This window comes from Acanthaster planci, linkage group LG09 (assembly GCF_054643075.1).
Source record: "Acanthaster planci isolate LZ-2023a linkage group LG09, COTS_SCS, whole genome shotgun sequence".
Classification (NCBI taxonomy): Eukaryota; Metazoa; Echinodermata; class Asteroidea; order Valvatida; family Acanthasteridae; genus Acanthaster; species Acanthaster planci.
In genome coordinates this window covers 14,988,058-15,003,304 of record NC_141785.1, presented here as the reverse complement: position 1 = coordinate 15,003,304, position 15,247 = coordinate 14,988,058, and the positions used below count along the sequence as shown (strand labels likewise).

At 43.9% G+C, this 15,247-nt stretch overlaps 1 long non-coding RNA gene across 1 annotated transcript in view; it reads left to right on the top strand.

Moving 5' to 3' along the window:
• LOC110982250 (uncharacterized) overlaps window positions 1-9,380 on the top strand; it is a 40,628-nt gene extending 31,248 nt beyond the window's left edge. Inside the window, exon 3 of the long non-coding RNA XR_015426403.1 lies at window positions 5,805-9,380. This is a non-coding gene — a long non-coding RNA (uncharacterized LOC110982250). The remainder of the gene's footprint in view (window positions 1-5,804) is intronic.
• Window positions 9,381-15,247: the final 5,867 nt, after the last annotated feature.

Genomic DNA, 15,247 nt, shown 5'->3' with positions numbered 1-15,247 from the left:
TGACCATTCACCCCTGCCTAGCCTCTCCGTCCAGCCGAAGGCCTGTTTTATAATAATTCTGCAAAACTGCGTCACCAAAACAAACACCCACTGGCTAATTGAAGAAATCCGCTCGAAGTGTCTGAAATCGGCGGAAGGGGCACCATGTTCGCCATAATTCAATTGGTGGGAGGAGGAATTGATGAAATCCGTGGATAATTTCTGAGAGAAAACCCAGGTGCTGTCAGGAACTGACTAGCGGATCGAACCGGCCTCCTTCAGCCGGTGAGACAGACCCCAAAATGCTCCCCCTGGACACTTTTAATTATATCACCTCCTCGGTGCTCGTTATTCGCGCGGTTGGAGATGGACATGGACACTTGCTTCTATTGGCGAGGTCATTGACTGTCAGATCTGATTTGCCCTGATAAACAAAGTCTATCCAGGGGATTAACGGCGTTTAATTATCGTATATCCCCGTCACTTTGCTGCTTATTACTGGCAAAATTAATAATGTGTCATCGTTATGAATCGACAGTCTTTCTTTGTGCATCTGTGTTTCGCTTGAAGGATTTGTAAATTCAAACTTGATTTACCAACCACTCAGCAGTAAGCAAATCTTGGCGTTTTGGGGATTTCGGTTCGTCTGCCTCGAAAACTTCATACTCCCTTTGTGATGGGGGGAAGGGTGCAAATGACGAAAAGCATGGGTCTGAGAGGATGTCAACTTGTTGTCCCAAACGTTTTGGTTTGTAGTCACCCGCAGTCATTTGACCTGATAGATTATGTAACCAGCCTGTAGACTGCCGTTCGTGCCTGACATACATTATGTGCTGTGGGCTCAAAGGAACTTGAATTCCAGAAGCATTTCAAATAGCACATTTCATAGAAGTGTGCATTTTGCGCGCCAGCAAAATGATGGATGGTTCTGATTCCAGACGCGTGCTACCTTTTTCTGACAGGTACGAGAAACTACAACCTATTTCTTTCTTTCTTTCTTTTTTTTGTTGAATGGCTGATTTTACTGAAGCGTGGGAAATACGTTTTTACAATTGTACTGAAACGTTATGTTTTGGGATCTCTTAACCTACAAATATATCGGTGGACTTCAAACGACAACCTATAACAAGTAGGGCAACCATCAACGGGTTTTATTTGGCAGGGTGAGATTTGATGCAATATCACCTGAATGCGGGAGTTTCATCGGGATTTTTCATAATTTTAGATATTTTCAAATAATTTCTTTTAAAATATGGAAATTCCTGAGTTGGCCATTACGGAGTTTTTCATGTATAAAAGTTGATATAGAATGTCGGGTATTTTAAGGGGTGTCAGTAGACAAACACAAAGGTATACCATAGACCCTACGATGCTGTAGGGTACTTTCCTCCCATTTCACCACAGAATTTTTGGTTATACATAAGGAACTAAAAAGGATTATTCAGTTTTTGAAGCCATCTTTCTTTGGTTTTGCCTGGACGCTTGCGCCGATGGTATATCACGCAGCGTTGGTATAATGACCTACCCCTTTAATACTTACTTCTGGCCGAGTTTCGCGTACAATCACGCCAGAACAGCAAATCCCAGGGAAATTTGCTGAGAGTGAAGCTTTCAACGTATCAACTGGTACTCACTGACTCACTCGTAAAAACCACCCTAGGCCTAGCGATGCTGAAAACGTTGCTATTTTAACCGAAGGCGTCTACACTGGCAAAGCGTTAGATGCTGGGGAGGGACAAGGGCATAAAAGAAAAGCTTCATGTGCTTCTTCGCGTGAGATAATCGCCCTTGAAGGAAGGGGAAATGTTGTGACTACCCCGAGTGGTTTTCCCGCCAAAATATTGTCACTTTGCATTAGGAAAAACAAAGCATGTTTGATTAATAAAGTCGCTCCTTCCTCATTTCTTGGCGGGCGTTTTCCTTCCTCGGGCCCCTTCTGCACCTGCGCATGACACAACAGTTTGACGATGAGCAGATTGGCTTTGTGTTAGCAACAAGCGTGATGCTTCCCTGTGTGCAACGACCTGGCTTAGCGAGCGTGGTTTAATTACTGCCGACAGAGGGCGGTATAGGGCACTCGTAATGGTCACGGTCTGCACAAGCGTGCAAAAGACATAGCAACTGACGTTTCGGTGCAGTTTGAATGAAGTTTGGTGTGGAGTTCTTGTATTGCTCTCAAATGAAAAGTCTTTGCTAATGGCTTTTCAAAACATATTTATGCCTCCACTGTGGCAGTAGGGCAGTACTCTTCCTCTTGATAAAGGGACTTCGAAAATGTATGAATTGTTCAAAATGTAGTGATTTTTTTAATCTCTAAAACAGCGAAGAAATATCGCTTGCTTTCCAGAAGGAAACTTGGCAGTTCCTATATTACCCATACGTGATGTTTTGAGCGTCCGTTTGTCAAACTGGAGCTGTCATTCGAAATGGATCTTTAATCAGAACAATTCGATTCATAAGGACCCTGGTGAGATAGATATTTTGAACAGACCGGTGAGAAGTCAGTTTGAGCAGCGGGCAACTACAAAGTGCCGCTCCCAATGCCCGGGGGGCTCGTTTTCTTTGATCGAATGGCAATTGCTAACTATTCCCCATGCGACTGACCCTGGCGGTAGTTATACACCGTTCCCCCACAAGAAAGGGGAAAAATTGCCACCGAACTTCAGACAAAGCGTCATATGTCCGTCATTGCCCTGCGCTCAACCGCGCAACCTCCCCCTCACAAAAGAAGCTTTCTCATGTCCGTTACCGCCATTCCCCAAAGCCAGATCCATCATACTTAAATGTTTCTCTTGGAATTGCCATTTTTTTCGCGGACGAAAAGTGAGCCGTCTTTTGGGATGAATTATGCTGATTGAACGTAGTGGGTTTGGCCCTTGGAATGAAAAGGAAAACCGCGAACTGAAGTTTGCGGTTTCAAGGGCTTTTAGTGCCTATTTTTCACCACCGTGAAATCATATTCATTGATTTTGGAGCGCTGACATGTTTCCAATTATCATACCCCCTTCCTATTGTCATAACCAACTTCCTGATTTGGTTTCAGACTGGCTGTTAATGTGTTTCATGATACTAACTTTACTTCATTAAATACATTGTGATTTCTTATGGTTGGATTTCTAACGAGCATAGTATAATCATGAAAAAACACGACCTGTAACGGAGTCACTGCTCTTTAATTCTTTTTTCTTTTGATATTTTAAAATCTTAATCCAGCCAAATAAGTAGTCTTGGATACTAAACTGCTACAAAAGCTAAAAAAAACCCTCCACCCAGTCCTTACATTTTGTAACACTTTTAACCGTTCCTCAAACCTGTCATAAATTTCCACAGCAACCCTTCTCTACATTTCTATTCATCGGTGTGAGTTTGTTTCTGCATTCAATTGGGGACCCTAAACAATAGAGGACAATAATGTCCCCGATTGACAACTGTGTACAAAACATATGGGTGGTCTTCTAAAAAAGTTAAAGTACAAACAAAAGAGGAACAATAGGGGGTCCCCGGTTGCAGGCAAATACACACTTGTGTGGGTGTGTGTGCGGGCGTGGCATACATAGTGTGGACCTCTGCACAAAAGAAGTCCACATAATGTAGGGTACGATGGTGTTGAGTGTGTTTGTGTATGTGATCATAACTGGTAAAGGATGGCTTTTGTTCCCATAGTCACCTTTCACTGTTCTGCCAAACCAGACTTTTGGGGGAGCGATCAACTGATACCCCACATTAGGGCTTGCACTGAAAAACGAAGCCTTTTCTCTTGGTTGTTCCTGAAAAGAGATAACCAAATCCGACTAAACATAATCACACTGCATTCGGTGATGAAAAACACCGTCAATTGTTCATTAAACTGTTCGTCGATGGAAAGGCATGTCACGCCGTAGTTGAAAATCAGGGCCCTACGGTCGTCGCGAATATTTATTTCTTAAAAAAAACGCGTGTACCTGAAAAGGGCTAGTCATCAGGGACACAGAAAAAAGTTGGCCAGCAAAGAAATGCAATTAAAGGGAGTGAAGAGTGCACATCGTCAGTTTTCGCAAAGTCAGTGGATAACACGGTGTTGTTTGCGTCAACCCTTGTTCTAGGCAAACATGGGAAATGTTTCGGGATAAAGGTTTGTCGGGCTGGATCAAATGCAAGTGCCAACAGCTTATTATCAGGTTAGAAGTGCTAAGAGAGCATGACATTTAAAGAACAAACATGTGTTAGAGCAGATAATGATCCAGTCCCAAATTGGTATCGACTTGCTTGCCAGGATGTTTGAAGAAGAGAATTTTCTTGCAAGTTGAGCAAAGAAAATGCTTTCTTCAAGCTATTAGACATTAAGGCTGTCCCCCAAAGTGCAACTTCTCCCTAGTGTGAACCCGAGCGGACAGTTGGGGTACAGACTTACTTGAGGAGACGCCATAACTTCGGTGGCTCTGCACCGGCACCCAGCACATTCTTCAGCTTGACGCGCGCGTGCATTTAGGTAGTGACGGCATCCTGCGGCAAGGACCTAGCGCATGTGCAGTGAAGTTGAAGCGCGAACGACCCTATAGTCAACAGTTGTCAGGTCGTTAGGCCGAAGGGGAGAAAAGGTGGCCGCAGGAAGGGCAAAAATAGCAAAAATTAAGGTGAAAATGGTCATTTGCTAGTGAAATACTGTTTTCCGGCATTTTCCTTATAACTGGTCCTCTGTGCACTGTGCTATTAAAAGTGGTTTATGGGAACCGACGACCGACGCTGGTTGCGAATTGTTGACTAGGCTTGTCCAACCATCATCGACTATCCTGCGTTCGATCAGAGATAGTCAAACTGTGGTTAACTATGGTCCTTGATCGAACTTGCCCGTGTTGGTTGAAGAGGTACATGTATGTAACGCGTGCAACATCTGTTCACCAGCGTTGTAGCGCCGCAGCAATGGTTTCTATCTCTCGTTGCTGAATACACTATAAACGTGATGCAGAAATTTGAGCAACACAACACAACAAACAGCCGCATAAACAACTGCACCCCCAAAACAACAACAACAACAAATAGCAACCGAACCAGCTTCAACTAAAATAAAAAAGCAACAATCAACGCTCTTATTTCAACACAGCCCACAGTGCTTCAACACAGGATCTGGGTAGGACCTCACCACAGTATCACAGCCTTAACTGTTCTCTTGCGCACTAAAAGTGAGAAGAGAAAAATATCTTCAACCTGCTGCAAAAATCATTCCGGGTACTTCATGCAAGGCCGGTGGCGGGATTGGTTCCGCATCGGCGGGCCTGTCACACCTTGTTGCGAGGATGGATGGAGCCGAGAGCTTGAGGGACATACCTTGTTGTTGATGCCGGCTTAGTGGTCAGTCAAAGACCGAGACATGCGGGATGCGGGAAGGAAAGAAGGTCGAGTGGGAATTGTGGCTCCAATTTACCCTGCTGTTCGCGTTGACTGCGCGCACGTCACGCGTCACGCGTGCAGTCAGTGAACAGCATCACTAAGATGTACTTTGATTTCTGGGTCAAACAAAACTGATGATTTAATAAAAAAAAAAACGAAAATAGGGGTAATAACAGATCAGATTCTCGATGATAACCTCAACCAATGGGTCATCCATCGTGGATGGCGCAACTTTGAATATTTAAGTGTAGATAAAGATATATCTATAAGAAATCATTTAAAAGAAGTTAGTCCAAACTGCAGCAAAATAAATGTTATTTATGTAAGAGCATTGAACAGGTACATGAAGACGTCGATTTTTACCGGGGTACTGACATTTAAAAAGATTTGTTTGCAAGCACCTTCAACCGTCATCTTTTATTGAACGTTTTTCCTTTGTCTTTTTTTTTTTTGAACAGGTAATTGCTGCGTTAGGGCATTATGAGTTAACTCGCTGGAAGCCAGGCGACAGTAAGAAAGGACGTAAGACCGTTTGGCGCGGCGCACGGCAGCTGTAGTTCCTCTTCACATCTCGGTAACAACCTCAACGAATGGGTCATCCGTCGTTGGGCTCGCCATGGACGACTCCTGGTTTGCACCCTGCTTTTACACCTAGACAGCGACGTGTACAGTGGCATCGCCCATCTCATGCATGCAGCGATCGTATCCTAAGATCACAGATCCTGCTAGAGTTGAGGTTTCTTTCCTGATTCTGGAACAGCTTCAAAAGAACATATTTTACAAAAACAGTAGTGATCCTAGAGGTGGGGACTTTCTATTCATGGTGAGGACTACGTTGAATGTTGAGGTTCCTGGCGTAGAATAATCCTCTGGTACAACTTTAGTACAAGGTGCATGTACGTGTATATATACCAGCACGTATTGCTGTATTCGAAAGTTCAAAAATCAGCACTGGCAAGTATTGTTTTGAAGGTGGAGCCTACTATATGCACTTGCATGTTATACAAATATTTACTACTAGTGTTAAGTAGTCCTTCAAAAATAGCGACCCCAGTAGGCTATGCTCTGAATATGGACACGACACCTTCAAAGTTCATACACTAAGGGTGATCTTTCTCTCGAGATGTTTGTCGGAAAGCTATAGTGGAGGAGATTAGTGGAGGAGACAGGTTCTTAGGGGATTTTCGAGGGACAAACATGAGATCCGACACGGAGACACGCCCACATCTCAACAGCTGTGACCCCATTTTTATCCGCCCTCCCGTCCGGGCGAGCACGTGTCTCTAAGGATCGGATAGCGCGATCTCCGCGCTAGGCACTCCAGCACAATGTTGCATCATTTCACGCCCTTTCACATTTCACTTGTCACCGTGTCATTGCAACCGCAGTGCCAGCTGCGAAGTCATAAGAGCTATGGCGGCTGTTCTTTTGAGTGTTTCTGCCCAATTACGCAACCTCACTGTGTCATCTAAGTTAAGACAGCACGAACACTGTGTCATCTGGTGCTCTGGGCCATCCTGTCCCATCAAACAACAGAGCCACATGCAGCAGCTTAAAAAGTTACTCTCTGAATCTGTATCTATGCTGCCAAGCAAGATCACCCTTGAATCGTGTAACAATCCGGGGATCTGTAATATAAACAAACCACCATCGATGACAATGACCCTCACTCAAAACCTTAACAGCTCTATCATGCAAAGATCAAATTTATGCTTGTTCTACCGCCTGTCAATCTGTTTAGTTTTTGGCGGGGGGATTTTTTTTTATCAATCTTCCTTCCCAACTCAGCCCCCTGTTGTCAGTTGTCATTTTTTAAGTGATAAGGGTAAGGGATTTCTGATTTGGAGTTGGCGATTTTGGGGCCTATTTACAGGTCTCGGACTTTGTTGTATTGCCCATCTACCAAACTTCTTCCATTTCATTAGCACAGCGAAACATTCCCTCGGTCCCAAGGTCAACTCTCATTCGAAGCAGTGCGAGTGGAGTATACCAGTCAACCGACCCGGGGTTTAGTTGCACATCAGACAAAAAGTGGATCGAAGCATCACTGGGCACTGGACTTGAGTATACATGTGCGAAGCCCTTATCAAAAGGTCTGATTGACTCCCGTTAGATCTTGCATTCTAAATATACATGACACATGGCATTGGGTTCAGTCTTGTTTTATGTACTATGACGTGACATAGGCATAGTTTGGTCACTATCCCATTGTCAAGCCTGTTTTGTGACCCAATTTATCAAAAGAAGTCACAGGCCGCCAGAGCGAATTTTTAGTTACACGCCTTGTCTTTAAATGAGTCTGGCTCAGTGAAGTCAGTGGGAACTGCTAGTATCCACACTTTTCTCTGATCCACTTTGGTGTCTATTTTTCATCGCGATGCCAAGTCTAGCTGACTCTCTGAAATGAAGAACTCGGTTCGCTCTTTCTAATGCAGGCTGAAACAGATTTACCGACAACAGGTGGTCTTGAGTTGAGACTCATTTGGTTGGATTTGGTCACGATCGGTCCTGGGTACCAGTCAGCCACCGTTCATCGCCGAGTTATTGCACGTACGTCGTACCAGACCGATTGGCAAAAATAGTCGTCTCGACACTTATGCCACTCCTTAAAACGCGCCACTCCTGATGCACGGTTACGGTTGCCGAGGCAACAGTTTCCCCTCTGTCACAACACGCACTTAAAAGGGATCAACACTTTCTGCCACCAATAATAAGTGGGGCAGCCTAGTTCTGCTTCAGCGCATCTGGATTTTTGTGGCGTCACCCGTGCCCATAGTCAGAAAATTCTGGACAGGAAAGAGCCGAGTTCACGATGTACTGACTACGATTAACATACACAAAGAGAGTTACGAGGGAATTTGGGCAATTGTTGCTGTCGAATGTCGGGAGCAGTTTGTTACTTGCCTTCAGATTGCTGCTTCAAAACTAAGATTTAATTCTACAACTATGTGGATCTTTAATTTGTGGGCAGCCACGTTGGTTGACACCTTTTTTTTTCCTGGATTCCTTGCCGTTGAATTACGATATTGAAACAAAACTTCTAATAATTGCCACTGTATGCCCGGGCTAAAGACGAATACACCAACGAGTGCGTTTACTTTTCTGGAGAGAATGTGCAAAGTTTCTTTTTCTTATCGTGCACACAAGTCGTTTAAACCTTACACTTATGCTATTCAAAAAAAAATTGATGAGCCAGAGATAAAAAAATGGCAGTTTGTTTGAAGAAAGACAACTTGATCGCAGAACAGAATTATGGCGGGTACATTTAGATTTGCCGATGTAGTTATGATGCTGAATATCGAGTCTCGATGACGGAGTGTGTGTTATGAACAAACATTGGGTACGATACGTGAAACGGAGACTAATTTGGTCTCATTCAAACTTTTCATCTGCTTATGTGTTTTTTGTTTTATTTTGCTTTGGGTTTTTTGCTTTGCATGACCTTTTTTTTCAAATACCTTGCCAAAATACACGCAGCGCATTATTTTAATCCACATTCCCAACTGCGTCGATGACGTCATAGCAGTTGCTGATACGAGTAGAGACGTGAGTCGCCATGCTTCAGACGTAGGTATACACAAGTGACGGCAGGCTTGGCCGATGGTTCACCCTGCTGAGATTGAATAAATAATTCACACTTTTGTGGCTCCGAGTTAATGTAACACACTCTCCAAAGTCATGCTTTGCGAAATTTCCATTTTTATCTTGGACAAAAACCGTTGAGGGTACGGCACAGTTGACAACGCAACCCAGTGACATTGAGCCTGTTAAAATGATGTAGTTTGTTGTTTGAGTTAATAATGTCGATAAGACAACCCGCATCGGTGACACATGTAGTACTGTTCTGTAATTTATACAGTGGAGAAACGGATAAAATACTGGGTATAAAGATTTAATGTGTATTTTTAACAAAGCCATAATCTAGCTAAATTTGTCATGCATGTATTTGTGCAAATGTTATGCACGGGTTTAGAACACTTGGTGGCGTTTTGATTAATGTTCAATAAGATTTTTTATATATTTCTAGAAATTTATGCCTGGGGAGATTGTCGAGTGTATACCGACTGGTAGGGCCTACGTCTTATCCCTTCGTTTGTTCCTAGCCAGCTCAGCAATTTAGATTCCAAAATGGGCCAAAGGAACATGTTTGTTTTTGCTAGACATGGAGAAGATAGGGCCTACGTGGCATGGGAACCATTTTCTCGCTCCATTTGTAGGACACACATGCCAGCGTCGGCAACGTGTCTACCATGCCATTGCGGCAGCCCACGGCTTGTTTTGATATACCAGCCCGGAAGACCCCTCACTAAAATGTGCACCGCGTAGAACATGTGGCGGAGTTATTACGGTGCATTCAGACCGATGTGTTATTTGTCAAAAAAACACCATCGGTGTTTGCCTCCTATGAAGGGCCAGTGAGTTTACATGCCCTACAAAATGAGCCACCCAACACCGCTGACGCACACCGATAAAAAAATGTATTGCCGAGAGGTCGAGAGTCGGAGACTTTGCGCATGAATGGCATGCGCCGCCATCTTGTTTTCCCTTTTGAAGGTCAAGGGTTAACCCACCTCCACAAAGCGTTTGCTTCGGCTATGCCAATCGCGGTGGACTAAGATATAGGTACATACACCGAAGTCCTTGTCAGTGTATTTCTGGTAACAAATTGGCTGAGGCCCGGGGTTTCTGGTTAGGGTTGTTTTGCCGTCAGACGGCCAACCGATGATAGACACAGCCTACATCAGACTTGATTGGGACAGCGGCGGTCGGAGCGCGCATCTGCGAAAAATGTTTGAACTGTTTTCCCCGTTGAAAACCCACAGCGAGACAAGCGAGACGAGATCTCAGACTGATGCATTTTGTGCGTCCAGTCTGGGGCCCAGTCCCGGGGCGTTTCCACGGCCTATAAAATGGTGGGCGGGAAAAAAAGGGATGTTGTCAGTGGAGCCAAATTTAACCTGCATCTTTTGCCGAAGTGATGTGCCTGATCAAAGGAGAACCGCAGTTTTTACTGTCCTCGTTGTCGGCAGTGCCGTCGCCAATTTAAAACCGGCAGCTCTAAGTATTTAAAAAGGCATCTAATGCTGCGGAGTTTGCTTTGCAGCTTCTATAAGGCGTCTTGCCTCAATGTTGTAACGCCTGGCTGCTTCCTTATAGGTGGCTTCCTTTGTGAATCGAGCACGAGAGAGGAACGACTAGGGACGATAAGATCGACTGGCCGCGAATGTCAATTATAACGTTGCAGTTCATTTAGAAATCCAAGTGAGGAAGTTCAGAGTTTGGATTTGACATTTTCTGTTGTGGGAAAAACAAGTTATTGCCGGAACCTCTGTAACTCGCGTGAAATGGAAAAAGACACAAAGCTGACAAACTTAACATAAAATATAGGATTCTTGGCGTTCAGTGCATTTGCGTGCAGTATTGCAGTGCAGTGCGTTGAGTACAACCTCTTGACCCACTGTGTACGTCATTTGTTAAGTTTTCAAACAACAGGGGGCCTTCTTTTAAAGATTAAAACTCTTCTCTTCATATCGCCAATTCTACATACAATATTCAAAAGGGTGGTACAATAATATTTTAACGTCATTTATCGGAGCAAAATTGTTTCCATCATTTGCTTAAAAGACACAACAATTTTGCACTCTTATCCACGGTGGCAAAAGAAAGAGACATCGTTGATTTGATCATCAACTTGTAATGTTGTGATTGCAAGCTCAATACGGTCTTCGTTGATAACAGTTTTGAACTCGTGTGGTACGGACATAACTGGCGCCATCCTCGTCCCCATGGCCTTATCAGTGAGCTGCGGCACCCCTAGCTGCTCTATACCGCCACGCTATTGGAACCTTGTGTAACATTTTAATTCTCTAGTTTGCTGCCTTGTAATTCACTGCAGCTCAGTGCTTATTTGAGTTTCTTTACGCCAGATCCGCTTTCGAGTTTAAAGGCCTGTGAACGATTCTAGCATCATGTAAATCGAAAAGAGCTTTTTATTTTTTTGTCGAAGTCAGAAAGGTACAATGCACGTTGTACCCTGGATACATGATATATTATACACATCGATTTTGCTTATGGTAACGAATCAGAATTACAAAAGGAAGGTAACGCAAGGTCCACACATCAGACTGTGGGATTGAGGGTTTATTTCGATACACGATATTGACTTACTGTCTGCGGCAGAAACCCTCAGGTTCCGCAGCAAAATAGACTTTAATATCTTGAAGTTACACGAGGTCCTCACGCCGGAGTAAGAGGGGGATGGTAGCATTCCTAAAGATAACACATCCGCTCGCTGCTTTGATTGGCATCAATGACAAACAATGCGGTTATTAACGGAACATTTCATTGCATTCAAATAGTGAATTGGAAACGATTTAGCTGATCGATTAGGTGTTGGAGCTGTGCTCGTGAACGTGTTCAGTATGCATAGGTACAAAAGGCTTCAATATAAAGCTTCCTGCTTTGTCATTTTCTGCTGTGGGCTTCTTTCTCATTACAGACGGATGAGATTGATATTCTTAAGCAAAAACACTGCTTCACGCCAAAAAGCCTCTGGCAAGATTTGTTGACGGCGATATAGTCAGGACAAAAAACCTGCAATTTACGCGTTCATCCATCTAGTTAGGGAGAGGATATCCTGTGCTAGGAGAAATGCTTTGGCAAGAGCGTGTGAAGTGCGGATCAAGGGTGTTAATGAAAGGGGGATCTTCGCGTCGGGACGCGGTACTGCCGGGGCAAGAATACACGGGACAAGGGAGGATTTTCATGAAGGTAATAGAGAAGGCTCGACGGCTCCAATCACAGCTGCAGGTGCTGAGTCACGGTGATTATGTGAAGGAGGGAACAGGGGGAGGCAGAAGCCAGACTTACCAAGCTTGGCACTGTGGATGTAGCCATGAAGTCTCGCTCGGGGCGAGAGTTCAACTATAACTTTGTACTTACGATACGCATCTTCAGATATAAATCTTGGACAACTGATCTTAGAATTATCCAAACCTTCCTGATCCCGTAAAGAAGAAGGAAATTAACCTAAGTTATTAAGTTCTAAATACATGTACATGCTATAAAACTAATCTTAAAGGAAACATGAAAAATGTGTCAGAGGTCCTTGGAAGAAATCTGGAGGCTTTAAATGAGCATTTCAACCAACTTATTAATGTTGAGCTCTACAACCCTCGGAAAAGGACTGTGATTCTACATAGAAACAGTTAGAAGTAACCGTGATAACTGCACAAAACTTGGCAATAACACCGCCCGATGGTTTGTTCTTCGACTTTTTCCGTATGAAGCATTCATTCTGGTCTCCCTACCGGAAGACGTATAGATTGCTTCAAAGGATTCATTTTGACACATCAGAAACCTTGCTGTTTTTGTTGAACAATAGACCATAGCGTAAATAGTCCATAGCATAAATTTCGGGATAAAAATGAGACCAATATCCTTGGGCGTAACTCGCGCATTTCATGGGGGGGGGCATTTTCACATGTGATATCGCTCAGAAGAATTCTCCCTCTGATCACAAACCTGTCAGAGCCCAGCCATAAAGTAATATACATGCGCTTAACGTGAAACATTCGATCAGTTTTCTGTTGTTACACTGCAGAGTTTAAGTAGTGTTTTAAACAGTTAATCAAAATTAAAAATAGAAAGTCGCTAGCCAACACAAGCTGCCTTCCCCATCCCGAAACTATGCAACACAACGAGTATGATATACCGTCTCAACACCAAACACGTCATACAACATTTGTGAAAGGCGCGAGTTGTCGTGTAAGAACCAATTAACGACCAAACAAAAAGAAAACAGAAGACAGTCGCAGCTGTTTAGGTTTTCAGAATCAATTTATTTGAGAGGGCTACAAAACGGCTGTTAAAAAAACCCACAGCCTTCGCCATAATTATCGGTGGATGACGAACCAGAAAAATGAGCTGTCTAACCTGCAAAAGCGAACAAGGAAAGACGTAGATCTGTCATTTTAATGTTGCCAATGTTCGGCGATGAAGAATTATCAGCCAGCCCCCTCCGGTGATGTGTCATGGCATCATCACAATAAGGTCATATCCGGTGTCAACTGAGCTCGAAATGTCTTCTCAGTCTAAAATGTCACGGTTTGGGAGGAACATCGCAAAGATTGCGTGAGGTCATTACACCTTACCGAGCAAACTTGAAGCTCTGTGCGGACAGTTGGTTTTTGCATTCTTTAAAGCTCGAAAAACGACATGCTAAAACGGTATGATTCTACATTTGATCGCAAGATTCTGTGTGGTGTCCTGGTGTTGTAATGAATGCAAGCCAGAACATACTGTTATCAAGCTGGTTTCGGTTCAAAGGGCGCCCTCTTTAGTGATAGTCTCACTTTGATGTAAATAGCAAGATCACCTCCTAGAAAACAACCTTATTCGGCGAAACGAAAGCTATGAAAAGAAGGAACCCCTGTGAAAATGCATCGGGCAAAAAACCAGGAGTGTCAAAAAACTCATAAAAGTCACGCTTTGACTGAAAATCGAGTAGGTTTCGAAAGCGGGTCAAAGGAATTGAACGTGAACCCATCCATAACCTTCACCATAAACGTGTGTGGTGATTTACAAAATGAAAACTAATGTTTCTATTTGGCGTCTATCTGAAAGGCACACTACAAACACCACTGTTACGGTACATTATTCAGACCATGTTCAGCTAACGAAACCAGGCACATCAAATCAGCCTTGAGGCCGTGAGGTTTTCCCATTTCCAAGGAGGAAAGAATATAAAAAAAAAGTAGCGAGCAGCGGTGCTATTTTCCACGTGTTCCGTTGTCAATTTCCATCATTGCTGGTATTATTTTTCGCAGCAGTAAACTTTAAACATGTTAATGGCCAGTATTTCTGTCAGCGAACCGCCCGGCTGCACCACCGTTCGCATCGGGCAAGTTCAAAACCATAATCGCGTGTTTGTGTATATCTTTATTGTCATTCCGTTGACGGACGTTATGTGCAGTAAGAGAGACAAGGCCGGTCGCCTCAAGCGAATTTGTAAGCCTATGTTTCTTTTCGGGCTTGCCAGGGAAATAAGAACTTAAAAGAAGGCTCAGAGAGATTTACGATAATTTGTTGTTGGTGTTTCAGCGGGACAATTTGTACTTGGAAGTTCGCACCAGGTCATGGTTGTTGAGTTAATCTTTAACAGTGTGGATACATTATCAAGAACAATGTAAATAACACGCGTTGTGTCGCGATCCAACATTGATTCTGGGAGCAGAATTCTTATACACTAGTGGTGTTATTCGACATCCCAGTGTTTAACTGACAGGCTTTCACCTTAACTCCTTCAGCTGTGTTCAAAATCCTATTAAACTTAGAGGACTCAGGAGTGTTAGAGTTAATTTTGCAGAAAAAGACATTTCCGAAATACTGGAAAAACAGCAGCAACCCAATATCTGAACAAGCTTCTGGAAGCTTACACACAGTTGTGCCTCCTATAGGGAAAAAAATGGAATTCAGTCAACGCATGACAGCGAGCGGAGATACACTCCCCGCCCACATGAAATGAGGGGCAGCACATCGAGCGGGAACCGAGTAAGGGCCCTGCCGCCAGGCGGTCTCCGGCCCGCTGGATTCACGGGTCGGAGTCCTAATGAAACATGGCCGTACCACGCCACGGCAGAGTGCTCGCGCTGACGCGCTGTGAACATTCGCCTCACATTCGGCTAATCAACACGGCTGCCTACGCGCCACCGAGGCTGCGCGTTGCCACGTTTAAAGGCAGATGTTGCCTTCTTAGTTTCGAGCGGTAAAGACCTTTTATTTGTGGGGAATTTGAGGATTACTGAGTTTGAAATGCATGGTCTTTTTCCATGCACCTTTCGGCAGAAGCGTACTTGCAAACTAATTACCCGCGTGGTCAAAACTGTTGTTCTCAAGGGAA